A 27999-nucleotide genomic window follows, 5' to 3' on the forward strand; every position below is an offset into this window, starting at 1 on the left:
GGTGGCAATGGTGTTAATAAGTCCTTTGGTTTCTTTTTGTCAACAAAATAATTGGGCTTTCTCCATAAGCAGCTGTTGTTCATGAGTAGCCTAGGGCTTCTCACCTGTGTAGGTGAGCTCTGATACTAGAGCATGTATAAAACATAAAGTGGACAATAAGGATTCTCAGTTTTGGGAGCTGAAGAAACCTTCTTTTCATATTCTAGTAAGTAGAGATGTTTCTTCTCTATTTGGTTTATTCTTGAGAAGTAGCACAGTAGGTTTTTCTTCTTAAGGCCTTCTTTATCCTATATATGTGTTTTTCTGATAAGTAATGGGCTTTTTTTTTTCCCCTGGGGCATTAGAGAGAGAGAGGGTGGCTGCTGCAATTAGTTGTTTCAGAAAATTAGTTGTTTCAGAAAATTGTTGTTTCAGAAAATTAGTTGAAATTTTGTGTCTTCCTTGGGCAGTCTGATTGTTACCCTAATTGTTAGTGAAGCTTTGCCTGCTAGGTACAGGTTCATCCTCAATGCAGGGAGCTTCTATTCAGAGCTGCTAATATATTGATCAAGATTCGTTTCTCTACTTAAGCATATGCAGAACTTCGTGCTGAGGAGAATTTTATAGATGTATTGGTGCTGGTTCAGGTGCATAAAATGAAGCATATGCAAGAAACCACAGGAAAGAGACTTGGTTCTTGGCGAGTGCAGAAGAAATGTGGTTTGTTGACAATGCTTGATGTGATTAACTTAACTGATGTATATTTTTATTCCTGTAAAGGTCTGGAGATTTGATTCAGACTGTTTATCATATTATGATATGACCTAGGGACTTTGTTCATATTCTCTGTTTGTGAGCTGGTGTTTTATAGCAGAACTGAGTCTTAAGATGCATGTGGTCATATGTATGAGCCTGAAAGGATTGTTTGACTCTTTGATGGTCTGTATATCAACTTTCACTTTCCTGGGGTTTATTATGTGTAAAGCAGGGGCTGCCACCAAGACTTCATATATGCTTTTCCCTAAATAAAATCTTGGAAATGGTTTCTCACAGATACAGTTGCACAGAACTGAATGACTTTCCTTTTGCTACTAGTGTGATATTTTGGTAAACCTGCTCAATAACACTTAACCCTTTCACTTAATTTCATTCTGGTTTTGATCTGTTTATAGCAAGTTCTCCATCTAGATGTGTGTAGAGGCATTTGACAAAGTCTCTAGTGATTGATTCCTTGCTCCTGTTATGTGGTGTGTGTGATAATGTGCTTTCTTGGCAATGTCCCTAAGGACTTGTGCTGTGCAAACAATAATTGGTAAGTGTTTTAAACTGCTCCATGAGTTATATGCTCCTGGATGAGGAGGATGAGTGATATGTGTGTGGGAAAGATAGGGCTCATAATTCCCCAACAGGGAAAACTTTTTCTTAGCCAAATGTGGGGTTTATGAATGTCTCACCAGTGGTAGATAGGATATATGCAGGTTGTAGGATAGGAAGGATGGATTCTTTCTGCTTAACTGTACATATTCATGTTAAATGAGACTGAAGAGCACAGAAAGCAACTGTCATGCGCTTCTGAAGAGTTATTGTCTCTTTAGCTGTTGAGTCTAGAATTGAAATTAAGGTGAAATTAAGGCCTCCCAAATGGAAAACTTCTCTGAAACTTGCAAAAGACAAACATGGATATACCTGAAGAATTTAAAAAGGTAGCATATAGAAGCTACATTGGACAACTTAAAAGTGATTTTTAGTGCCTTTCTCTCTGTAATGTGCAGCATCTGAGGAAAGTTTCACTTCACTAGAAGTGCTTGTTCATGCTGTAAAACTCAACCCCTTCACAGGTTTAACTTCAAGAAATTGAACTCATGCCTGGGTTTTCCTTTGATAATTTTACTTGTTGGCAATGTTTGCATAGTATTTCTTCAATTAGTAATTAACACCTGAAAAAATTCTCTTTTATAGATGCTACTCTAATAAAAAAAAAAAAAGATTGAATAATGTTCCTTTAGCATATAGCTGTGATGGCCAGTTGATTTTTATGGTTTCACCATTTTGTACTGGTCCTAGGGCTTAAAGTTTTTTTCTTCCTCATACTAATGCTGCATCTGCTAGTATAAATGTGGTGTGTCAACAGGCAAATAATTATAAAATAAGCTTTTAATTCCTGTAGTGTGCTGATAAGGTCTACCTTATGTCTTATTAATCACAGTAAGAAATACTGATTTGGGAGTTAGCTCATCACATCAGACATGGCACAGACCATGGAAATGCCTCATAGCCTGTGAATGTGAAGTGTGAGTTCTGATGTAAATGACCACCTAAGTCATTATCTTCTGTTTAGACCTGAGTGTATATAAGGGCAAAGGAGTAGGATTTCCATCTCAAATGTCTAGTAAATAAAAAAAAAAAAAAAAAAAAAAAAAAAAAAAAAAAAAAAATCAGGTGGTATTTGTCAAGCAAACTCGGTACATCCACTTGCCATATGTGGATGGGAAACTGCATCCTTCAGCTGAAGTCTTGCTCTTCAGTTTAATATGACTGTTTGGCTCTACTTCATCTGCTTTTATGTTATGTTTAACTGTCCTTCAAGGGACCAAAGTGGTGTGACTGCAACTAGGGAGGGAGCAGGTAGTTAAGCAGTAGTGTGATTGAGGTTGTTATATATGGAATGATAGGTGTTTTCAACTGCTTTGTGGAAGTGGGATGAATATTTAGGTAGTATTGGCTTCCCTGTTTTATGACTAAGAAGAACAGAAGTTGCTATTGTGGTATCTGTGATGTACAGGGTTCTTTTTAAAAGAACCAGCTGCAAGTATTTTCTCCTGTCAGGTTTCTGATTTTTCTCTTACTTCTATAGCACTTTGCAGTCTGGCTTCAGGGCAAAATATTCAGCAACTTTCATCTCAGATGGTGAGATTGCTCATGGGTTTTCCCCAAACTATATACTCCAACTTAAGGGAAATTGCAGTGCCAGTGGTTAACTGTACAATATACTTCTTGGTGGAGAGGTTAGCCTTAGCTTAAGAGGTTTGCCTGATGTAAACATTAGTTTGGCAAGTTGTTGGACTGACACTCTTACTCTAATTGTTCAATGGTTGACCCAAACACCCATGGGGTTTTCCAAAAGGAAGACTGACTGAAACGGCTTGTAGTGAAATGTATGACTTAAACCAAAGCTCAAATATCTTCTTCCTGGTTTAATGAAATTTACTTATTTTTCGTCTATTTGGAATTCTAGATATGGTGAGCTAAAAGTTATTTTTAGCTTTACTCACAGCAGGAAGCCTGGATCATGTGTGCTGTGGTAGGCAATTCAGGGACATCCTGGGTTTATAATTATGAGTAAGTGACTGGCCTTTGGTTTAGCCAGCAGGCTGTTTCAGAGGTGGGAGGTGGCTACAGAGGTGGCTTCTGTGATAAGGGGGCATCAGCTTCCCCCATGTTTGATAGAGCCAATGCCAGCCAGCTGCAAGATGGACCCGCTGCTCTTCAAGGCCGAGCCCATCAGTGCTGGTGATAGCACCTCTGGGATAACAGAGTTAAGAATGGGGGAAATAGCTGTGCAAGAGCAAATGCAGCCAGAGAGAGCAGTGAGAACACATGAGAGGAACAGCCCTGCACATACACAGGTCAATGAAGGAGGGGCAGGAGGTGCTCTGGGCATTGGAGCTGTGATTCCCCTGCAGCCCATGGGGAAGACAGTGGTTAGCCAGCTGTGCTTCTGGAGGTCCACAGTGGAGCAGGTGGATGCCCAAAGGAGATTGTTAACTCATGGGAAGGCCATGCTGGAGCAGCCTCCTTGGCAGGAGAGAGGAGGCTCCTGTGGCTCTGTGGAGAGAGAAGCCACACTGGAGCTGGTTTGCAGTCAGGACTGGTGACCGTCAGAAGAGTCATGCCAGAGCAGCCTGTTCTTGAAGGAGCGTATCCCATGGAAGGGACCCATGCTGGAACAATGTCTTTCTTTGAATGTCATTGTATGAATGAAGTGCCAGACACAGAGTCGTCTTCTACAGTAGTTTCTCTGCTAGTTTACAAGCAGGTATTCTACAACAGCAGTATCTAGAGTATCCAGAAACTTAAAAAAAAAAAAACCTTCTCAAATGTACTTCTGGCTTGCTGTGCAGTTCATTCAGACCTTGGTCATAGAAGGTGAGTTAGGGTGAGTGCAAGGGTCTAGCTCTTAGCTGGGAGCTATAGAAGGCATTCAAATCTTGTATGCAAAAAACTGCTTTGCAGGAGTACAAGACAAATGTGGTTAGAGTGCAGGCGAGCTGCCAGCAGCCTGCCACAGACTGTTGTGTAACTGCAGGACAGTTATATATAAAATCAAATCAAATCCTTTTTATGCTTTTTCTCATTCAAGGTAGATGTTAATCCCTTAATATCTTAATGCAATGACTCATCAGGTGTTAGGTGCTGTATGTGGGTTATCAAAAAGCATCTTGAGCAACTCTGTTAACTATTCTCACCAAACAAGTAATGTTGTTCGACTTTGATTTTACTCCAAGATATCCAGTTACTGTAGCTCATGAAAAACCTTGTGTTGCATTAGTAGTGTTCCTGTTCCTCATCTTAAACATATTGTAAACATCTATAACATATGATATAATCAGAACAGATTGTGACCCTCATACCCCCTGATTTGAATTGGATTCTGGCAAAATTCGGCTCTATCCAGGGTCTTAAAACTGTGTTCTTAGCAATCATGTATGCTAATTGCCTATAATCATGCTGTGTAGAAAAAAATTGTGTGCAATATGCAATTTCCCTCAAATGTATGGCTCTCCTACCCACTTGGTAATGTTTCTTTTTTGATGATGGCTGGAGAGAACTTGCTGACTTTTCTCCTACTAGTTTATTTCTCTTCTGAAAATGAATTGTAAGAGATCTGTGTTTCATTGGAAAGTTACTGAGCTGACAGCTGAAGAAATACAGGAAGATGATAAGAAAGTTTTGTGCTTTGGGCATTTGATAGCTTAATCTCTTTGTCCATGAGTGAATAGGCCTGTCTTGTATGAATTTATCTGTGGAGGCCTGTGTCTTTGGTAGTATATGGAGACAGGATAATTCATCCTTGTTCGTTAAATCAGTTTGAGAGTGTATTCAAAATAGGTTGGCATGGCATATGCAATGATCTGGGTGGTTTGATTCAGTAGTGGAATAATTATAGAATTGTTAAGGAAAAGACCTCTAAAGTAGAGTCCAACCATTAACATTAGCACTGCTGAGTCCACCACTAAACCTTGTCCCTAAGTGCCACATCCACAGTCTTCTGACTAGAGATTGTGTTTCTCTGCTTCCCTGAGCTGCCTGCTCCAATGCCTGACCACCCTTTCCTTGAAGAAATTTTCCCTAATATCTAATCTAAACATTCACTGGTGCAACTTGAGACTATTTCCTCTAGTCCTACCATTTCTTACTGGTGACAAGAGGCTGATCACATCTTGATACAAGCTGCTTTCAGATAGTTGTAGAGAATGAGAAAGTGCCCCTGAACCTTCTTTTCTCCAGGCTGAACAGTCTCAGGTCTCTCAGCTGTTCCTCATCAGACTTATGATCCAGACCCTTCCAGGGCTCCATTGCCCTTCTCTTGATAAGTTCCAGCACCTCAATGTCCTTCTGTTTGTGAGACACCCAGAACTGAACACAGGGTTTGAGGTGCAGCCTCACCAGTGCTGAAGAACAGGGGGACAATCACTGCCCTGGTCCTGCTGCCCCCACTATTCTTGATCCAGGCCAGGACGCCACTGGCCTTCTTGGCCACCGGGGCACACCCTGGCTCATGTTCAGCTGCTGTCGACCAGTAACCCCAGGTCCTTTTCTGCTGGGCAGCTTTTCAGCCACTCTGCCTATGCCTGTAGCAATACCTGGGGTAGTCGTGGCCAAAGGCCAGGACCTGGCACTTGGGCTTGTTGAAACTCCCTGCAATTGTAGGACCCAATTCAAATGTTGTGTCAGATCTTGTGTTTTGCTGGGAATGCTATGTGTGCTTATTGGCATTAAAAATCACATGGAAGTAATTGTGGGACAGATGGAGATGGATCATGGCTCGGTGTTTCTTTTATACAGAATATTTGGGAACCACCACAATTCCTTCTCTGACAACATAACTCTTATTTTAGACCTTTGTCCCCATAAATAAATGTAACTTATCAGTCTTTCATGATGACTTATTCTGTATTTCATCTGGTTGGCAACATTAGAAGCTGAAAGGAAACTGTGATAGCTTTCCTTGCTCATTCCTTTCAGCTATTCAAGAAGACCTAAACACTTCAACAAAATTCTGAAAACAATCCTTTTTAATTAAAAATTTGAGACTTGAAAAAAGAAACTAGCCAAATAAGTGGGAAAGTGTGCTCTGCTTTTTCAATAAGATAATAGTTAAGTCTGCCCAGCCCCTTTCCTTTGGCTAATTTTTGCAAATGGAGTTTGCCCAATTATCTAAATAAAGGCTGGTTTTTGCTATGAGGTCCAAAGAGTACCAAGATATGAAGAGGACTCTCTCTGGGGCTTGATCAAAAGAAGATAGCTGGGGTACTTTTATTTTGCTGGCCTGGAAACAGTTTCCTCATTTTCTGTATTCCTACTGGAGATCTGTGTGTTTGACTCTCATGTTGAGGTTGAAGTCGATGGGAGTTATCTTAATTAGACTGTATCATCATATAAGCACAGACTAAGTGCTCACTTTTGGGCCTTTAGTCAATCTAGTCTTTTGAAAGCAAACCAGATTGAGTCAGTAGCATTTGGATGTGTGGTTTTGATCAGTCTGGAATTTGACTGTGCCAGATCATCGTCCAGTTCCTGGCAGCACTGTTATTGCCTGTGGTATGTCTTGGCCCTGAAGAGCAATGGGCCTTTTGGCATGGCTGAAGGCTTCACAGGAGGTTACTGAGAGTAGGGGAAGGGTGACCTGATATTTTCTTTCCATTCCAGGCCCAGAAACAAAATGTTTTTTCATGGTCAGCCATTTGACTGTAAACTTGGCCACATTTGTTTGAGTGGTCAAGCTCTGCTTTGTCCTGGCCAGCCCCTTCTCAGGATGATCAGTCCTGTTCTTGCTGGCAGGCAACTATTTTAACATCACTTGCTTCTACAGAGAAGCTTCCTTATGTCAGGTCCGGCCTATCTGACAATTTTGAACTAATGTCTGATTTAAAACTATTTTCAGCCTGTAATTACTACAATGAAAATACCAAAGAAATTGATTTCATATATTCCTCACATTATATTACTCTGGATTCCTGTCTAAGTGCCAAGGGGTTAAATATGATTCATGTAATCTACTTTCCCACTAATCATTTATTCAATTACCTATCAGAACTCAGGCAAGAAAGACCAAAAAAGGAAAGGGGAGAGACCAACCTCGAGTATATATTCAATAAAATGCTACAAAAAAACAACCAATCATTAATTATCTAATCAGCATTCTGTGAGTCTTTTAGCCATGATCTCATTACTGTAATTAATTGCAAGAATCATTTTGTAAACAGAGCACAATAAAAGTATATGCAACATAACAGCATCCAAATTAAATCTAAATCCCAGAATGAATAACAGAGAAAGCTGGAAGATATTAGTAAGAGAGGGCATCATTAAAGGAGATCATATTTCAATGTCAAAATCTGGTGGGCTACTTGTGCTGCAGGAGTAAATCAATAGTGTTGCATTGAAAGGACTGGGCCAGATCCACTTTGGTGCAATTAATCACTACTCCATTAAAGCTTGGAGAGGTAGGGGTGGCTTCTTAGCCAGTAAAATTGGATTTTCTTTTTGTAGCTTCTGGGACTGGCATGTTGGCAAAGCATCTGTGCTTGGCTAGTTTTTTTGCACAGAATAGGTAAGGTTGTTCATGTACTTGAAGGATTTAGGAAATCTGGTCCCTTTCCTTTTAGAAGTGGAGAGGTTTCAAATATCTTCCCTTTGGCTAGCTTTCTGTAGTCCTTCACTTCTAATAGTGGTAGCCCTACTCTATTTTTTAAGACTGTTTCTACAATAAATAATTAAAGTATGCAGACAAATCCCACAAACACCTGCTGGGCTTTCAGCAAAGTTTTTATGATACATTCAGGATTCTACATTTAATATTCCAGCAGCGCAATACGTTACTGTCTTTGGCCTTACCAGCCTTTTGGCTGCAGTATTTTGTCATCTTTTTATCCTTTTCATTTAATTTTTCATTATTTTTTCTGAGGATCAATGTCAGGATTCATTTTAAAGCTATAAAGCAATATATATAAAACAGTCCCAACAACCATAGGCTTGGTTATGCCATTGATTTCTTTTCTGAGCAGAATTCCCTGCTGTCTGCAGTGGTGAGTTGCTCAAAGATATTGATAGTGTGTATCCCTCTTCAGAGAATTTAGATTTAAAACATGATATCTTCTAGCCAAAAAGGTCTATGAAGAGTGCATTAACTTTGGGGTAAAAGCTGTATTGTACAAAAACCCCACCAATCCCCCCGACCTCCACCCCAACAGACTCTAAACTTTCCCTGACAGTAGAAATGAGTGTTCTGGCTGTAATGTCAGGGAAACCCCTCATTAATGCTTCCACCTCTCCCTGCTGACGTCACAAAGTATTGGGCTGTGGTCCAATCTGAGCTTCTTGGGATGGGGTAGGAGGCAAATATGCCTGATGGTTTTCTGTGTGGAAGATCCCCCTTGTCTGTTGCTCAAAGCTGCGTTTGTTTTATCCAGACAAATTGGCCAAGGTCCAGATTTTGAGGAACTTTAGGACCTTGTCTTGCATTGTACTGTTCCTTGCTAGCAAGTGCTACATGCCTGCCTTGGTGTGCTACCATGCCAATGTGTAGGTCAGGATGTGCTTTGGAAGCTTTGCTGTGACACAGCAATGTATTTATTGAGCTGCTACGTTCAGAGCACCCCTTAAATCCTCCCTCAAAGAAAATTGTACAGAGGAAATGCAGAATGCCTTGTTAATTCAGTTTTTAATGGTGAATGCCCCATGGATTTCTCTTTGATAATCACAGTTTGCTTCCATGAGCAGGCGAGCAGGTCATACCTTAAGTCTGCAAATTCCTTCAGGTAAAACTGAGCGTTAGCCAGTTCTGTAGATGAGGGGAATAATAAAAAGTGGAACTTTGGCCTCTGCCTGTTTTGCAGGTATATAAATAGCGGAAATACAGCTGAGCTAGAGAACTGCATTTTTTTGTGATGAAGAGAAGATGTTTTAAGTCACTGACTAATTTTGTTTTTAAAGACTTAAATGTCCTTAAAACATTTTTTGCTTTGGAAGGGTGATTCTGATGTTTTATAGAGTCAGCCTCATGTTTAAATTCATTTGTCCTCAACAATGCACTGCTGCTGCATTTAACAAGTGTATTTTAGTGGTAGGGTTAAAATAAATGCCTTTTTTTCCCAATAAAAATAAAAGCGCACCATCTATATGAATTAATAATTTCCAAAGTAATAAATACAATGAAACTATTCTAAGACACACTGGGATAATATTTTTCTGGTTTTAGACCATTAGCCAATTTTTACATATGCTCTGGCATGCTGGAGAGATGCCACAGAGGGGTCTGCATTTTTTCTAGTGCCGCTGTTAGATCAGTTACATGGCTTGATTGATGCATCATGTCAGTGAGCCCTGGGGAATATGTCCACTTCTCTGGCCACAATGAGGATGCCAGGACCCTTCACAGGACATAGGTATGACTCCACCTGTGCTGAATCCTTGTGAAGGCTGGGCACAGGAGGTGTTTGGTTTCTTGTGCTGGGAAAGCTTTGGCATGTGCAGAAGTTCTTCATTCACTTTTGAGTTTTGGCAGACTGGGTGTCCAAGTCCTGCTCTGGGTGCTGAGGCACTTGGGATTTTAAAGAGAGGTAATGGCCTTCGTGTAAGAGCATCTGTTTATTTGGATTATATAGCATGGAAAGCATTTGTGGTTATATTGACCTTTACTTGTTTGCTGCTTCTGTGCAGTGTCTGAAATTAGATTATTTTTTAAAGTTTAGCTGCTTAGGAAGGTTTGGGAAAATGTTAGCTGTCATAAAATGTAGAGTGTTTTGTATTGGAAATAGATATTACCTTCCAGGTAGCAGTAATAGCTATTTTTCCTCAAAGAATTACATGGTACTTTCCACTGGCTTTAATCCTGACCCTCAAAGAATAGATTTTACCATCTGCATGATAGCCAAGTTTGGGAAATAAGCTTCTAAAGAAATAGTAGGTGCATCGTCTGTCCATGTGGGATTATTAAACTGGAACAGCTACATGGTATTTTGTCAGTTGCCTCCCATCTTCAATTTGAAACACAGACAGCTCAGTTTCTCCATTTACAGCTTTGAATATACTTGAGAAACTAATAAACTGAAATGACAGATACAGAGGGATTACAGGATATCAAGCAGTATTTTCCAAATGGGGTAACAACTGCTATGAAAAAACATTCTATTGTAATAATGAAAGTTATCTTCTTACATCTTCTGCTTGCTGGTCTGGAATCACCAAAGAGATGAAAATTCCTCTGGCAGCAAAATACTCAGCAAACCTGCTGTGGGAGGTTTGCCAGTGGTTACTGCTCTGAATAACTAATATAAATAAGCCCCTCACTATTACACTGGGAAATATCTGATGAAGCACTCTCTGCTGCTTAGGCTGTCATGAATCTTTTACTTCCCTGAAACCTCTCCTTTGCTGCATCTCTGTGAAATTAGCGAGGGTGATTCTGGGGGCATCTCACCAGGCTCTGGGACAGTGATGAAAACCATTGGAATCACTGTCCCAGTTCTTTCAAACCATGGGTCCCTCTGAGGTGTGTGCAAAAACTAGAGAATAGATTTGATGGCTGTGCAGAACAGTCCCTTCTAAAGCTTCCATGGGGTCTGGGAACACTGCCTCTCTGACTGATGGGGCCTTAATGAAAACAAGTGAATACTGAGGCCAGGGCTACCCGAACTGAGTTGCTATGAGTCCAAGCATCTCAGTGCAAAAGGTGTTAGCAATAGCCCTGTGGCAAGAGTGCAAGAATGAGCATCTTGGCAATTGGTGGATGTACTCTAAATTTATTTGGAGGAAGTACTCTAAATTTACACTAGAAAGTTTTCCCTTGTAGGACACTTAAATCTTTGCTGGGTGTTGCTATACTTAGAATCTCAGGACACGAATACTGCTTTTTCTTTTTTGATTTGATTTCAATCTAGAAAATCATTATTTGAAGGGAATCTTCAGGCATAAATGTAAGTACTTGCTTAGGAACCTTGTATTAATGGCCTTTCTGAACAAAGGTGACCCTGAGTACATGAGTATTTTTCTTTCTCCATTGTGTCTGGTTTTATGACTCAGCTAAGGATGAAATTTAACCCAGTTTGCATAGAATTGCATAGGTGCATTATAGGGACACTCCATAATATATTAAAAAAAAATAAATTTAACAAGGGCCAGTGCTGGATTCTGCACTGGGATGGGGCAACTCTGGATGTGTGTACAGACTGGGGAGCGAGATGATGGAGAGCAGTACTGTGAAAAGGGACCTGGGAGTCCTGGTCAACAGCAAGTTGAATATGAGAATTTTCAGGGCAATCATGCTCCTTTATATTTCTCCATTGCCCATGCCGCCTGCCGTATAGCCTCCCTTCCTCCTGAGGAAGCAGGCATAAACAAGGAGATACCCCAGCTTGCTGGAGCAAATGGGTTTTGCAGTTTCCTAGGGCTCTCAAGTTTTGGTAGAGTTATTGAGGAACTGGGTGTAGGGGGAGGTATCTGCCCTGGAAGTGGAGAAGGCCACTGGCATCTTGAGATGTTGTGACTGCAGGCAAGGAAAGGTGGTCAGGTCTTCTCTTGTATCCTGTCCCACATATTCACACCCCCCTCTCCCTTTCCTGTCCCTGATGGGCAGTGTGAATTGTCCCAGGATAAGAATACCAGGTGGAAATTGTCCTAAGAACACCAGGTAGGAATTGCCAGAGGAGTTTTCTGGATGCTCAGGTAATAAATGCATTGCAGAGATGGGGAAGCTGTGGGGATTGCAATTGACTTTGGTACACATCACCCTTCCAAAGGGTATAAAATGCTGCTGGAGACTGGGCTAACTGTGCAAACTGCCCCTCCAAGGTTACAGGCAGCTTCCAGGTGTATTCCTCACACTGACAGTGATGCCTGCAGGGTACATCCAGACCAGAGATGGGTAACACTCATGAGGATGAGGAACACTCACCTTTGGGTGGGTGAGTAAAAGCAAACTCTAAGACTGATCACACACAGAGATCAAATTCCAAAGTAGCTCCATAGGTGCTCTGTTATTGTGACTTCGGCAGGGCCAAAGACTGCAAATCTGTACATTTCTAGCCAAACCTACTTTATAATATAAACCTTTAGAGTATCATATACTGCACTGGAAATATTTAGATACTGTTATTAGCTATAAGTCTTATCATAATCCTCCTCACAATCAGTGTCATATTTCTTGCACCCTGAGAGCCTTCTCTCTATTTCTCTGCTGTCACTGTGTAAGAGCAGGTGAAGTGAGGTGATATCCCCGTATCCTACCGGATGGGCCGTAGGACCTGTGATGAGGTTTTTTTTGCTGTTTAGGTGAAACTTCTTCATGTCATGTCTTCAGAGGCAGCTATCCTGGAGGAGAAAATTTACTTCCAGATAAATTCATTGTGACTTGTTTCTGTTGTTGCCCTGAAATTAATCTTTTCAGGGCTACATGTAAGAAATTGGAGAATTGCTGATATTATACTTGTGACAAATATATTAATTTCTATTTTGTGATTTCACTATCTCTCTTTCCCCTCAAATGGTGCCAGGATAAAGTTGAAGCTGTTTCTATCATTCAGCTTTGTTTAATGCACTCCTGCAATAAAGCTTTTAGAGCATAGTATCAGTGCATTTATGGTGGCTCCTCAGACACCTCTTATCCATTAGTTTCAGTAGTATGGCACAGTCTGTGTTATAAAGCCCATGTAATAAACATGTAAATTTCAGCTCTGCTACAAAAATTTTTCTTTTCTGAAGTAATATCCATAGGATTTTTTATGCATTACAGACCTGAAAATGTTAAATTCAAATATAAGGAAGGGATCTACTGGTTTGTTTTTTTTTGTTTTTTTTTTTTTATTTTTAGGGAAAATTATTCATTACTTGACTCTGAATATCAGATAAGACTAATTTCTGGCACAGGACGTTTTGAAGATTTTGTATTGCAGAAAATCTTGCAATCCTCAACACCCTCTCCATTCTCTGCAAACATTTAGAACAGCTATTTTCTCCTTCAGATGACAATTTTCATTTCAAGCAGGCTACAAGAGGTCATTTAGCTAATTTATGTGGAGATGAGGGAAGGTTGGTGGCACAGGCTTAAGAAATCAGGGAGATATGCAGCAAATAAGACTGCAAAAATAGTTGATGAAGTGCCATTGCTGTCAGCATTTGCAACTGCAGATTAAGGTGTTCACATCCTAATTTAGCCTTGTGCTTGAGGCACACCATTAACCTCCTGACAGCTAGCAAAGTGCATGCACTATGGATCACCTGATCCATTTTTTTCTTCCAAATGTTGACTGTTTAAGTGCTGCAGAAGTGTTAAAACTCTCTGGCCACAGGCTCTTGTTCTAATTTTAAACTAGAGTGATTATATGGAGATATGGAGCTGATGCTATTGAAGGGGACAGCATGTTGTCTCTGAAATACAGACAATGTTCCCAACTATTGTCACACACATCAACAGCCTGACTTCTCCTCTCCAAGCTGTGTGTTTCAGCAAATTCCAGAATAATAAAAATTCAGACCATGTTATCTTCTATGAGTAATTCTCCTGCTTATGCAATGTTATTCCAGGAACTGTACTCTGCCAATACCAACAATTGGCAGAGATTTTTTTGTTCCAACTCTTGCCCTGCTTTTAAGCAGATTTTGGCTATCACAGTAGATTATGCTGTGTGGGCTATTTGTTTTTCTGTGACAGTTATGTGTTAAATTTGATATTTGAAAGATAGCTCCAGTTACAAACTCTACATGCATTCATCTTGATATGGGGTGAATAAGAATAGAATAATTTTCTCAGGCTGTGCATCAGTCACACAGATTCCCTGAAATGTTTTAGCTATGTCCAAATCCAGCCAATAAATTGCTTTCATAAAAGTTAGTCTAAATCCTTGGATTTGATGGGCAGTCAATGTGAGATCCCAAAATCTTACATTAGTTCAGTAAGGCACAATGGACAAATAGCAGCTCTGGGCTGTTCTTCATCCAGGTGACCACAGCAGCACCTTCCCTCCTCTTCAGCTTGTTGCAAGTCGATCCCAGAACAGGTGCATAGTTTAAAATGGCCAGAAAACCACTACCAGTGTTTTTGCTTCCAGGGATTTTCTATATTAACAGGTTCGCTTCAGACTGTTCCTGGATTTTCTTGTTTTCCCCTCTAAGATGCAGAGGTTTTCATTATACTTTGATCCTGTCAGTATTTTTCTCGGTGGGAAGAAAATATTGTCTTGAACTTGCTGAAGTTTTTAGCAGCCTCCTGCTGTGGAAGAGGTTTTTTTGCTGAGGTGCAAACCAGTACAGATCTGTTAAGGGTAACATCGCTTCCTGCTCTCCTGGCAGCCCTTTTCCCTGTGCTCCAGCATGATATATTTTTGCAAGTGCATAAAACCTTGTTCTTCCATGAAGCTTCTGTTTTTTATTTGGGAACTTGCTGTCTCTAAAAGAAAACAAGATAACAGGTGTATGCCTTGGATTCCTTGATCCTTAGTGTTTGAGTAGAGACTAGTGAGTTCCAGGAGGGTGAATGAAAATGAAAGTACCCATGCTGCTGAGTTTTTTTCAGTTTGTGAGTTGTGTTCAGGATGGATGCAGCTGCTAAAGGCTTGCTTTAGATTTTTGGGGTCTGTGAGGGAGTTAAACCACTGCCCTCAAGGAATGAGTCACCTCCTAACTGGGTGAGTCACCCAAAACCAGCAAGTGTTTGAGTCAGCCCTCAGCTGGGTACTGACTACTGTACCATGAGGAGATGGTCCCTGCCAGAATACCAGTGCTACAGTTCACAGGCTGAACCTCTTAGAACCTGTTTTTTTTTGAAAAGGACACTGGGAGCCTGGATATTTCTCCACGTGAAAGAAGTATGGTTACATGTCAGTTCTTGGAACTGTGTGTGTAAATACATGGACAAAGAAAAACCTTCCACAAGTTCCACTCTTGGTGATTGACTCAGGAGCGGCTGGCATAATGGAATTACTTTTCCATGACAGGGAACCGTGGGAAATGGTGTTATCACTGGCTTTCCAATATATTTTCTTTACCATGATCTTCACCTTCAGACATGTGGGCTGTTAAGGATGCTTGAGAAGAGACTGGCTGTCTCTGAGTATGCTTTGGCTCACTCTCAAGCTGTGCTATTCACAGTGCCGTTATCCTGAGCCGGGCTAGGGTCATGCCTTACTTTGAAATAAAATATTATTTCTGGTGATCTCTGCACAGAGGTGGCAGCAAGGCAAGATTTTTCTTCCAGTCCTTTACAAGACTACAGCGGCCTGAAGAAGGGCAAAGTCAGTATTCTAATATCACATGTTTGTGTCTCTGCTTTCTGCAGTGGAAGGGTTTTGTGCTCTTAAGAAACATGAATCTAGAGAGGGGGAATACATCTATTTGAGTGTTCCTTAATATTGAACCATCATTGAAAGCTGCTTTGAATAAAAATGCAAAAAATGGCATTGTTAGTGCATGATCCGGAGTGTGAGAGAGTACTAGTCTTTTACCATTACAGTGACTTTTGGTTTGAGATGGAGATCAGAAAGCCCCAAATTCTCATACTAACTTTAGTGATTGTAATAGATGGTTTATAATGGTTGGGCACAAAGGGTTAGAGTGAATGGAGTAACATCAGGCTGGTGACTGGTCACTAGTCGGGTTCTGCAGGGCTCCATCCTCATCCCAGTTCTCTTCAACACCTTCATTAATAATGTGGATGCAGTCCCACAGACAGGGACCTGGAGGTCCTGGTCAATGGCAAGCTGAATATGAATTGTTGTGCCCTGGCAGCCAGGAGAGCCAAGCATGTCCTGGGAGACATCAGGCACAGCATCACTGATGCCTTGAGAAGGCTGACCTAGAACAGAGGTTAGACAGAGTTAAAGAATAAAGTAGGTTTTTATTAAAAGGCCGCAATGGATACACCTTGGACAGTGTAGGAGCCCGGCCAGGGCTACACCCAAGATGAACCCAAAATGGTCACAAGATAGACGACTGGTCATGAGGTCTCCCACTTTTGTAAGTTTTGGTCCATCTGTATATTGGAGTTAATTGTCCAATTACAGCTTCAGATTATGAAGCCCCATCCTTCTTGTTTTCTCTCTTTAGTCCATGTTGTTTATGCTCTTGGGCCTGAGATTTGGATTCGTTGCCCTTGGTCCCAAGCTAGAAAAGGAATTGGTTTCTCTACTCTGAAGTATTAAGTATAATATACTTAATAAGATATATACTGAGCTTCATATTAAGTATTTGCTTAATATGAAGCTCAGAACTACACACTAAAGCAACACAGAATCTGATAAATATCAAAGCTAGAACTTAAGGCCCCAGCTGGGCAAAGGAGGGGATTGTCCCGCTCTGCTCTGCACTGGAGTGGCCTCACCTCCAGTGCTGGGGGCAATTCTGTCTGCCACAATACAAAAAGAAATTGAACTGTTAGAGAGTGTCCAAAGGAGGGCTATAAGGATGGTGAAGGGTCTGGAGAAGAAGACTTATGGGTGCTAAAATGTATTATTTAAGAAACTGTCTATGCATAGACAACTCATTCTCAGTTCCACCTGTGGGACAGCATTTCCTATTAAAACTTCATGCACAGCACCTTTCAGGATGGCAACCTCTGCTTAGAAGTAACAGACATTACTGTGAGTTTCTGCAAGCACTTGTTCAGGAGAGTTCCACCTTGCACATTCAAATTTGGAAAACAAAACTGCAAGAACAGTTCCAATGAAGCATGACCATGGCTGAGATTGTAGACTAGAAGGAAGATTTCTGTCAGTATTTCCCAATGGATCCCTTCTGAGAAAAAAAAAAAAATCCCATTTTTTCTAGAATGCTCTGACTTTATTATGCTTCTAGCTGCTCTGTCACATGGATTTCTGTTCTGCTTTTGTGGAACATCATTAGAGGTGTTTACTGAGAAGGTGGTATTAGGAATTCTTCAGGCTGTGGTGTGTCAAGTAACAGTTTCTAAAGTGGTTTTGAACCACAATCCAGAATGTTTTTTCTGATCATGTAGGCAAACAGAATCTTAGATTACAATGAGGTAAGTATAAAGAGAATATTGCTAATTTTTTGTATGGCAGGTTTTGTTAGTTTTCACTTTAGTGATCCTCTCATAATTCCATAAGGCTAATGTGGATGTTCTTGGTCCCCATTAACACTTCTTGGTCCCCAGTGCATCAGTTTCAAGCTAAGAAAAGCCTCTCCACTATTTCTGACACTGCTGTATAGTGCTGCATCTCTCAAGCCTTTATGGTCTTGCATTAAGAGGCAGTGCAGAAAGATGGCTTTTTTGTAAGGATTTTGTCCAACCAACATGGTACAAAACACTGCTGTCTCTGTGTATGCCAGTTATGTGCGTATATATATTTATATGCAGCTGACCTGAAACATCTCAATGACAAAAGCCATTCCATGCCACTTCACAAAATATGCTTGTGTCCTTTCCTTCACTTATCACCACCTTAATATTTGTTTTAGCATGCCTGAAAGCCCACAACTACAAGTGTTTATTCTCCTTAAATGCCTGTCCAGCACTGTTCTACCTATTTGAGCTATTTATTAATTATTTGTTTGAACAACACCCCTGAGTCCTAGATAAGGCAAGGTCCCACTGAGACAAGTACTGTGTAAATACATAGTAAAAATCCCTGCTTTGAAGGGTTTCAATATAAACTCTTTTCCTTTGATCAACAATACACAGTAGACTGCTGTGCCAATCTTGGTCCCCTCCAAAACTCTCAGGCTTCTAATTTATCCTCTATTTGATCCTGTAAATTGCAGAATGGAGGCCAAGATTGACGAGATGGCTGAGGTGGGAGGAAATAGAGAAGTACAGTGGAAATAAGAGAAACAAAAATGATGGAGTAGTTTTTGCAACTTAGCAATGGTTAAACATTTGAAAAATGACTGAAGATGTGACAGGTACATAGTAATGGATTATATGGTGAATGAAAATAAGGGTGGGATGTTGCCTGTTCTAGCATTAGAGCTACAAGGCATCGTGATAACCTAGTAGGTGGCTAGTAGGTAAAAGTTAAGGGAGAGTTAAAGGAGATATTAATCTGTCATGCAATGGGTAGTTAAGCTTTTGATGTACTTGCCACAGGATACTTGGACATGCAGAAAGCTTCTGTGGGCTCAAAGTGTCACTGGACAAATTAATGCAATAAAAAGACATTGCAGGAGATTAAAGAGAGGTGTTTCCTCTGGCACAGGATTGGGAAACAAATTTCCAATGGGCTAGGAAGTAGCAACTTTTCTCTCCAGTTTTAACCCCTTATGTTTGCAGATATCCATGCCTAGCCACCGCCTGTTATGGAACATCAGCCCTTGCTGTGAGATGGCACATCTTAGTATTATTGTTCTGTGCTTTTTTATTTGTCATCATCTTCTTGGGGAAGTCTGGTATGCTAATGTAATGGTAGCCACTAGACTTTATTACTGTCAAATTTGCCAAAATGTTTTGCTTTGTGAACAAACACTGGCCTTCATTGCCCTTTCCTCAATACACAGTTGGTCATTCCTGTAAACGAGCCATTGCTCTTGGGCAGCTTGTCATGGCCAAACTCTTAAAGTAAATGGGCATGTCCCTACTGTGCCAATCAGTTGGACCTGATCCCTCAACTATTTCCAAATCCTATCTCCTGTTGACATTCCTAATGTATACTGGTCCAGGGAGGTGCTGTTTCTCCTGCACTGAATTCAATGTTACTACTTCAGAGGTCTAGAAAGGCCTATAATAAGGCTGGAAACAAACAAATTAAGCTAAAAAAAGGCTAAAAGCAGATGTAGATATAAATTCTGGTTGTGCATAAGCATGCAGATATCTTTGGCAATGGATGGTTTACAGTGGTAGATGCATCACAGGCATGGAAGGCCAGAATAAAAGAATTTAGCATGGATCGAGATGGATTCATGGCCTGTCTCTTTTGGACCCACTGGGATAAAATAAGGGAGAGCAGGTATACTTCATTCCCAGGCCAAAAAGCTAAATATTTGGGTGCCTCTGTTAAAGGAGAGGCTATCTCAGCTGACACAACAGCCCTATGAATTCTTCCTGCTGTGCTCCTCTCTTATGGACCTGCCATGCTTGCTGTTTGTTTCTAATTTCCAGTTATTTTTGACAAGTTATCACTATTTTCTGCACAAGGTGCAGATTAGGAGGAGTACATAGAAATCAGATAATAATCTAGAGAAAGTTTCAGGAATATAAGTAATACCAACACTTTTCATTAAAGTAATATTGGTACTGTGCACTGAAGAATATTCTGCATACTGAATACCTTTTCTTCTTTGAGACCCAATGGGTAACTTTGATGAGCAACAGTACCTGCAGAGACACTAAAATGATCACAGCTGTCAGTTAGGCCTATGTTAATGTGTCTTGAAAGAGTGATTAATGGGTTTTGACAATATCATTGCATTTCATATTTAATCAGATTATGCATCTGTTAGGAATGGTGCACTCCTAACATCTGCAGTCAGAGCCCCTGATCTGCATCCAGATCATCATTTTGGCAGGAGCATGAAGCATGGTCTGTGGTAGACTTCTGATAAATTAAAGATATGTGATGTCTAGTGTGCTTTTAAAATTCTGTGTTCACCTGCATGGCTCCTGTATGTGTGAATGGATTCTTACAGACTCCTTTCCTGGTGAAAATCCCCGTATGGCAAAGCATAGAGCCTGAAAACAAAGTAAATGGAATATTTCACTGAAGGGGAGGGGTGGTGCAATATAGTGTTAGCACACATGTATCAGTATATATATATGCCTAATCCTTGCTTCCTAGCTCTGCTAGGTGCTTCCTGAGTGACTTCTCGCAAGCTGGCTGTAGTCCAGGCATAAGGGGTTGCCCTGATTTCCTCTGGACCTTATGTTCGTCTCCAGTTTGGTTGGTAGTGCTTTTTGATATTGTGAGGCTGTGGAAGGATGGGGGCAACATCAGGTACTAGAGTAGTGGGGATTTATTTGGCCTACAGAAATTTAAAGGCTTATGATTTAAAGATGATCATATACCTATTTGAGAAGCTCTTAAAATACGTGGGAGTCTCTGCCTAGAAATACATGGGGCTGTCCCAAAATTTAGCTTTATTATCTTTTAAAATAATTCTGCTTTGAATTCTTTCTGAAACAAAACAAACTGCCTTGGCTGTCAAAACACTCCTCAAGTAGAGAACCTGAGCATAGTATCACAAATACGTATGGTCCAAGAATAAAAAAAAATCCATATAGACCATCTGTCTTTGGTACATACAGAATGAATGACCTCCAAAAATGCTGTCAGAAATGTAGCTCTGGGGTGCCCTGCTATGTTGTGCAGTGACTGTGGGTAAGGTAGTCCTTGTTGGCCAGGAGCAGGCAGGGAAAGGTAGTGGAACTGAACGTGGGATGCACAGAAGAGTGCACACAATGGTTTTGGTTTCCCTAGGCACCAAGCAGGAGCACCCAGTGACTGAGCAGCTCCCCTGAGAACAAGCTGGGGGATGTCCCAGGGGATTAGCAGTGCTCTGGAGTGAAATAACCTACTGGCATTGACACAGTGGGGAGCAATCATGATTCTGACCAGCCTCGTTCTCTCATCTTTGCAGATATGTCTCAGGGCTTAAAAGCAGGCTATGAAAGTACACACCAGGGTGAGTGTGAGCAGGAGCCAAGTGTGAGCCCTCATTGTCAGTGAGACACTGTCTGCCTAGGATCTGTTGGAATGTCACCATTGTTACACGAATGACACTCCTCTGCTGACCTGCAGGGCATAGTCCCCTCACCCCTGAGACTGGGGGAGCAGGGCTTGCAAGGGAGCTGCAGCTTTCATAGAGAAAGAACATTTCTAGTTTCACCTCACTCATTTCTTCTTCCTGACAGGGACTTCATGGTATGCAGGGTCTTAAGCAATCTCGCACTTCCTTTGGAAGATGAGGTCCCTGCTTTGACAGACTGAGAATAATTAATTTTCCATTTAAATACCAGCTGTCACCCCAGACTGATTGCATGACCATCTACATCTGCAGGGCAATTTTCTTTTCAGAAAAACAAGTCATCCTGTTTGCTTTGTGAATCTCTAAAATTGAGAGTTATTGTTTTGTAAATCAACAATAAGTAGTTAAAAGACATTCTGGTCAACAAATACAAAATAACAACCTATAATTCCCTTGTTGTAACTATTGTAAAAAGCAGTATTTTATTAGACAGGCTTATGTCATCTCTTGGTATATATTTGCCTTCAGATGTGTCAAAAGGTGTCCAAATATCCACGATCAGATGCAGGGAGATGCTTTGAGGAATAATTATACACTAGTACAACAAAAGAATATCAGTGATTCATGATTTTGTTACATAAGTCATCATTTTCATTACTGGAGGAGGGGATTACAATAGCTAGTTCCACAATGTCTCAAAAATGGTCTTAAGGTTTAATTCCATGTTTCAGTACTTTCTTTTGTATTCTGATAATGTAGCCAGTTTGGAATGCTGATGTGGGAGATCCTGTTTTCATCTGATGTGGAAAATCTACCTGTTTCAGTGAACTGTTAGACCAAACTGAAAAGACACAGAACAAAGGTACTGCTGGAGAAAGAAGCGGGATGAGGCACCTGTTTGAGGGAAACCTGTTCAGAAAAGCCTATGAATGCCCGTATCCAAAGTCCCAAACAAGGAGCAAGGCATGCACTAACAGGAGTGGTTTCCTAACTCAAAGCACTTCTCTGATGGTTTCCCTTGAGGGAGGTGTGGGGAGGTGTAAGTTTTGGGGAGGGTGGACTGTTTCCATTTTGGTGGAGTATGTTGCCTTAAGTATATTGAATAAACTGGGGAAAATCTTGAGAACAGAGCTGGACTGCATTTGTCTCTGACTATGGCGTTGTTCTAAAGACACCAGGTAAACATTGGCTTAGTGAATACTGTTGGCTAGGAAACCATTCCCCCTTCCTTGGCATCCTGTTTGCCAACAGGGAAACCTGTCTGTGAACGAGCCTGAATTTTGACAGTTGTGTTCTGGGCCTTAGTGTGGAAACTGTGCCTGGAGGGTTTTCAGTATGTCCCTTACAGGCTGTTAGAATGAGGAATACAGTTGGATTTCTTTTCCTTGAGCTCCACATTTTACTGTTGAAGAAATTTGACGTGCTCCCAACTTTTAAAAAGGGTGGGAAAAAGCATAACCACAAAGGGTTGCTGAACTTAAAAACCTGAGAGCTAGTAGAAAAACTGGTGCAGGGCTTCACTGGTTGTCTTTCATCCATTAACCTCTGGACTGAGTTTGCCATGGGGCACTACTAAAAGCAAGTTTTGTGCCTTAGACACTAAGACCTTTCTGCTTGCCTGCCCCTGTAGTCACCCAGCACCTCAGAGAATAAATCAGCTCCAGGTTTTCCAAAGCCTCTAGAAATGGAAGTTTCTACATCAGTTGTTAGTCTACCAAATTGGGATGTGGTGGGTAGATATTTGACTGAAACTCAGTGTACAGGTGTATGAATATGTGCCTATGGGAGCTGGATGGTTACAGTCTGTTTCTTAAGCTTGGTGCAAAAGATCATACCTAGAGGAATATGTTTATGCCTACTGTGAAATGAGCATTTGTCAAGCACCAGGCTCTGTCAGCACTGGTGCTATTTTTGAATACAGCTGAGACCAATTGTAGGCTGTGGGCTGCATTGCTGTGCAGAGTTTTTTGTTTAAGCATCTTGCCTGTGTTTTCCTTGTTAGCCTGCCTCCCTCAGGATTCAGTCTAACATTGCAAGCTGCTTTAAATACTGGAAGATAAAAGCTGTTTGAAGAGTAGCACCTTGCCTGGCAAAGAAAAGTTTCGCTGTGCTGCTTAGATCCAGTCACCAAGCTCAAATCTATTTCAGAATAGCTCTAGTGTAAGACCTTGAGTGGGTAATGTACAGTGTTGGCATGAAGATGGGTGTAATAACATCCCATGTGCTTAGAAAGAGCAGTAGAGTCCCTATACCATTGGGAAGGAACTACTATCACATCTGTTAGAACAAAGCACTGCCTTCCTTCCTGCAACATCCTGCAGTGCTGTTATAGTGATCTACTCGAAAGAAATTTATCTTGTTTTTCCCCTTTTTTGAGTTCTGTAAGTCCCCAGAGTTCCATATTATGTCAAAAGTTTAAAAGTGAAAAGAATAGGAGTAACTCCCCAGTGAAACCAGGTGTTTAGTGTGGAGCAATATGGTATCAAGGTTTTAGCACTACTGACTTGAGTTTGTGGAGTCGCCTTCTCAGGAAGCAATAAAAAGTTGTCTGGATGCAATTTTGAACAGCATGCTCTAGGGGATCCTGCTTGAGTGAAGAGGTTGGACTAGATGACTTTCAGTGGTCTCTACCAACCTTAACTACTCTGTGGGTAGTGGCTCTGCTCAACTGCTTGTTCGAGAAAATGAAATTATCTTTGTGTATTTAATTTCAGTGCTATTTAGAACTGGCTCACTCAGGCTTTTCAGAAGATTGCAGCCAATATCTGAGATGTGATGCTGTTCCACCACAGTGTGTAATTTCTGTGTCTGCAGGGAATTCACCATCCCTTGGGAATTAGATCATCCTTAGAGAACTAGATCTGCAATTTGAAATTCGTGCTTCCTGTGTATAGCCAAATGCATTCAACTCATCTGCCATTACTTTGGCTGTATTTTCTGGGCTTTCTAAGTTTGTTTTTTTTTTTTTTTTAGCAGTGTAGCAGCCTACTTGAAACTAATACTGATATTTAGTAATTAAGAAGCTTGAGCTATCCTATAGTCCTGCAAAATCCATCAACTACCGTTCTACTTAAAGATAGGCTTTAGCAAAGCACTGGCACTAAGAAGATGTAATTCTCAAGTTTGCTGCACTTTGACATCTTTTGAATTTATTAATCTTCTTTGAGCATTACATATGTGTGTGTGTGTGTATGTGATCATGTATATAATGGAATGTCTGCCAGGAGTACAAGGCTCTTGTGAAAACTGATGAACACACCAATGTCCGTTATAAAAGCTGAAATTCATAGTAACTACAGCAATGCAGAGCTGTTTTCTTTTTCAAGGAAATTTGCCATAAAGTAAGAATTGTGTTCCTTTTATTATGCAGCTACAGTGCTTATCATGCTGGAAAACTTTGAAAAATAAAACAGAATAGATTTGACCTCAGAGAGGATCATGATAACATAGCGTTGCTTTCAAGAATTCAAATTAGATTTCCAAACTGGTTCATTTGATTGAGCCAAGATGATCTTGTAGAGAAAGGGGAAAATGATGGTAGCAAGATAGGCAGAAATTTGGCCATTAAATCCTGCAGAATGTTCTTTTTACTTTCTCCTGCTTTCCCCCCAGTTTTGTTTACTCATTAGCAAACATTTTGCAAGCAAAGTCTTCCTACTGTTTAAACTAGAGAGGGGGATTTTTTTTTTTGAGAGGAATTAGTCTTTAGGGATTTTGTCCTTGCTCCATGAAACTCTTCAGGACACTGAATAGGGGATCTGTGAAGTTTTTGTTTTCTAAAGGCTACAGAAGCTGAAAGCTACTTTTCTGGCAAACTAATAAGGGAGAGCAAAGGAGACAGCTAACTTGTAGGGATGACACAGAGGGACTGAGGGGAAAAGCTTGACATATTCATTGTGAGTGTCTGGTGTGAGACATCAAGGACAGGAATGTCTCTCATACAGAAGGCACTGTTGTGGGCTGAACATTTCTTGTGAAAAGGCATCCTCCAGAGGCCAGCCCATCCCAAATCCTTCCCAGATGAACAAGCAAAACTGGCTGAGCTGGGTTCCTTCAGTCTAATCTTTTACCTAGGATGAGGGGGAAAAGCTGTCAGTGCTCAAAAAAACAAATGACAAAGGCAAGCTGTTGCTTAAACTGCCCATTTTGCTCACAAGGGTCTGAATCTGTTTTCTGATTCTGACTAGTGGATTTGCTTTTCATTCACAGACATTTAAGAAAGCAGAAGTATTGTAACAGGGTGAAAAGAAGGAATGGGAGTGAAAGATGAGGAGTGCTAATAGGCCTGAAAATGAATAAAATGTAGCACAAAGAACAACGACAACTGCAGCAGCTCCTCCTTCAGCAAGTTTTCCATCTGTAATTCAGCTTGATATTTTGAGAACCTATTTGGCAGCTGAAAGAGGCTTCACCTGGTAACTTTTTATTTTAGAGAGGTTGAAGTGTGATGGGAGGAGAAGCTTCTTCTAAATCACAAGTATAAATCAATTGTACAAAATGGTTTTTCTTCTTATAAATGGCTCATTTGCAAGGGTAGCTCCTAATTCCTTTCACTGATTGAGGAGGTGGGGATTAGAGAATGAACAGTAGATTAGGTCTGGAGCACCCGTGCTATGCCAGGAACAAGGAGCAATTGGATTCCGCTCTTTTAAGATTGATCCTGTGGGCTACAAACACCTGTGTGATACCCTAAGAAGGCACGGTTTGCCCCTGCTGTCTCATTTCATGCCCCCTTCTTCCATTCCCTTCAGTTTTGTGTGAATCTTTGTTGCTGGGTTGAGGCCAGGGCCGCCTGCTTGCACTTGTTGTGTGTTCACCCTGTTTAATGTGTCCAGCATCCCCAGCCAAGCTGGTCGAGGCTCAGCTCTAGCTGTGTCTCCCTGCCAGGGCTTTGCAGCTGGAAATAAAGCCTGAATTGAAGTTGTCTGGATTTCAAGTGTAATCTGTTTTCAGCAATTGCTCAACACTGATGTCTGCTTCTAACTCAATACTTGGTTGGATTCTTGGTTGTCATCTTGAGCATCAGCTAAGTGAAAAGTAATTGCTTGAGGAAACCCTTCACTTGATCTAGACCCTAAAAACTTCAAGGTCCTGCTTTGCCAGGTATTTGGCTCTTGACCTAGTAGAGACATTTCTGCAAAGCTCAGTGCATCCACAGTATGCTTTTAAAATGGGGAGGAGCAAGCATACATCTCTACAATTTCACACCTGTAAACCAAAATACAAAGCATTGTCACAGCTGTAACTGGCTGGGGTGTTCCTATTCTCAGTTAGGGGGTTGCCACCTAGTCTAGCATCTGATTTTTCAGGCAACTTCTCTTTTGCAAGGAAAGACTTTAAAGCTATTTTAATGTGTTTTCAGTATGTGACCAGGTCAGTTACTACTTTCTGCTTTCATGGAGGAGGGCATAAAGAAATATGATCTCTGATCTTGAGTGCCCTGTATGAATATGAGTAAATCAAGGGCAAACATAGGTGCAACACAAAGGTGAGTTTTTAAAAAACAAACCTCTAACAGTTTATTCTAAATTATCAAAGATTCTTAGATTTTCTGTTACAAGCAAATGTTTAATGAAGTCTGATGCTTTTGTTGAATGCAACAGCTGCATGTGACTTCAGGAGTGTCAGCTTCAGACTGGATAAAATCAAGACCCCAGCTAAGTCCTCACTATCTGCAGTGGTAGTCAGCACTGGATGCTTCAGGGGAAGATGTAAGCATCATGCAAGCAAATTGTCTATAAAGAAAGTTTTCCTTCTATTTATTAATAGATGCTGACTTCTAAAGTAACTTCATTTACCTAACCTATTCCCTAAACACTGATAATGTTTTGCATCAAAACAAACTCTGCTATTTTGAATGCTTCTGTGGTATCTTCCACAGACATCTTATGGTAGAGCTCTGCAGATTAGTAATGGGGAAAGTGTCTTATCAACTCTCCATCTAGCATTTTTCCTTTTCACATTGGCCCCTAGACTTATTCACAATTTGAACAATAAATCTCAGAGGAGCTGGTTTAGAGTTATCCTCTCTGTAACTGGTTTTAAAATATCACATTTTTTATATAGCTGAAATGCTCACAACAAACATTTCTTCTCTGGTGCATTTTCTTAAATTTATGTTTATCAGATCTCTGGAGTTTTGTTGATGGGTTTTGTATGAACACTTATTTTAGAATCACATATTTATATTTAAAAACTGTATAATACAGTCAGAACTTGTGAAACTGCACTCAGTTTAGACTTCAACTTCCAAAGACAGAAGTTAGTTTTATATTTCAGAAGCCACACGCTGCAGTAACTACAGTGTACTGGAGATGCTATTTTTAATTTACTCCAAATGGAAAGTGCCTGTGGTTTTAGCTTAGCACCTACCATAGATGAAATTATGGGTATTATAGTTCATGATTCAGACTGCCAAAACTGAAGGGGCTAAAAAAAAGCAGGGATAAGTCTTTTAAGCACTTCATTCTTAAGTAAAAGATGTTTCCCTTTTTCAGACACATAAAGAAAATCTGAGTGCTACAGGTGAAAATGACCCACAATCCAGACTTGTAATTACAAGTTATGGGATTTCAGATGCAGTTGCAAAGAGTTCTGAACTTACATTTATTATCAGATTATTCTACCAGCGTTATGCTGGTAGTAACCCTTTAAAAGCTCCAGTGTAGATCCAACACTGAAACACTTGAAGCAGGAGTGCTCACCAACAATGCTTTTTATCAGCTAACCTTGGCAGTACATTAGGGCTTCCTCTGCTTGTTTGGTGTTCATGTATTAATCAGAATCTGCTTCTTAGGTGTCTGAAAGCCAAGAATACTCTTTGGAAGCTGCATTGCTGATAAATGAAGTGGATTTTTAATTCTATGCTGCCCATATTTCAGTGTTATGTCTACTCACCAGACGAGCTTATTTAATATTGTGCATTCACTAAATTAATCCTTATTTCTGCTTTAGTGAACACTGATGTGACTAGAAAAGAAAAAATGAAACACAATTATTTTAGCCACGAGGCAGTGTAGATAAACAAACAAAACTGGCTATTGTGCAATAAGACACTAATGAAATGAAAATATTCCAAAATAAGGTGCTGTGCTAAGGAGCTGTACAAAA

The 27999-nt window shown here is 40.6% G+C and overlaps 1 long non-coding RNA gene across 1 annotated transcript; it reads left to right on the plus strand.

The window, feature by feature from the left end:
• Positions 1–4: 4 nt before the first annotated feature.
• On the plus strand, positions 5–27922 carry LOC137472322 (uncharacterized). Its single transcript, XR_010998113.1, has 3 exons — positions 5–205; positions 26252–26377; positions 26493–27922. It is a non-coding gene; the product is annotated as an uncharacterized lncRNA (long non-coding RNA).
• Positions 27923–27999: the final 77 nt, after the last annotated feature.

Source organism: Anomalospiza imberbis, chromosome 4 (assembly GCF_031753505.1).
Source record: "Anomalospiza imberbis isolate Cuckoo-Finch-1a 21T00152 chromosome 4, ASM3175350v1, whole genome shotgun sequence".
NCBI classification, from domain to species: Eukaryota; Metazoa; Chordata; class Aves; order Passeriformes; family Viduidae; genus Anomalospiza; species Anomalospiza imberbis.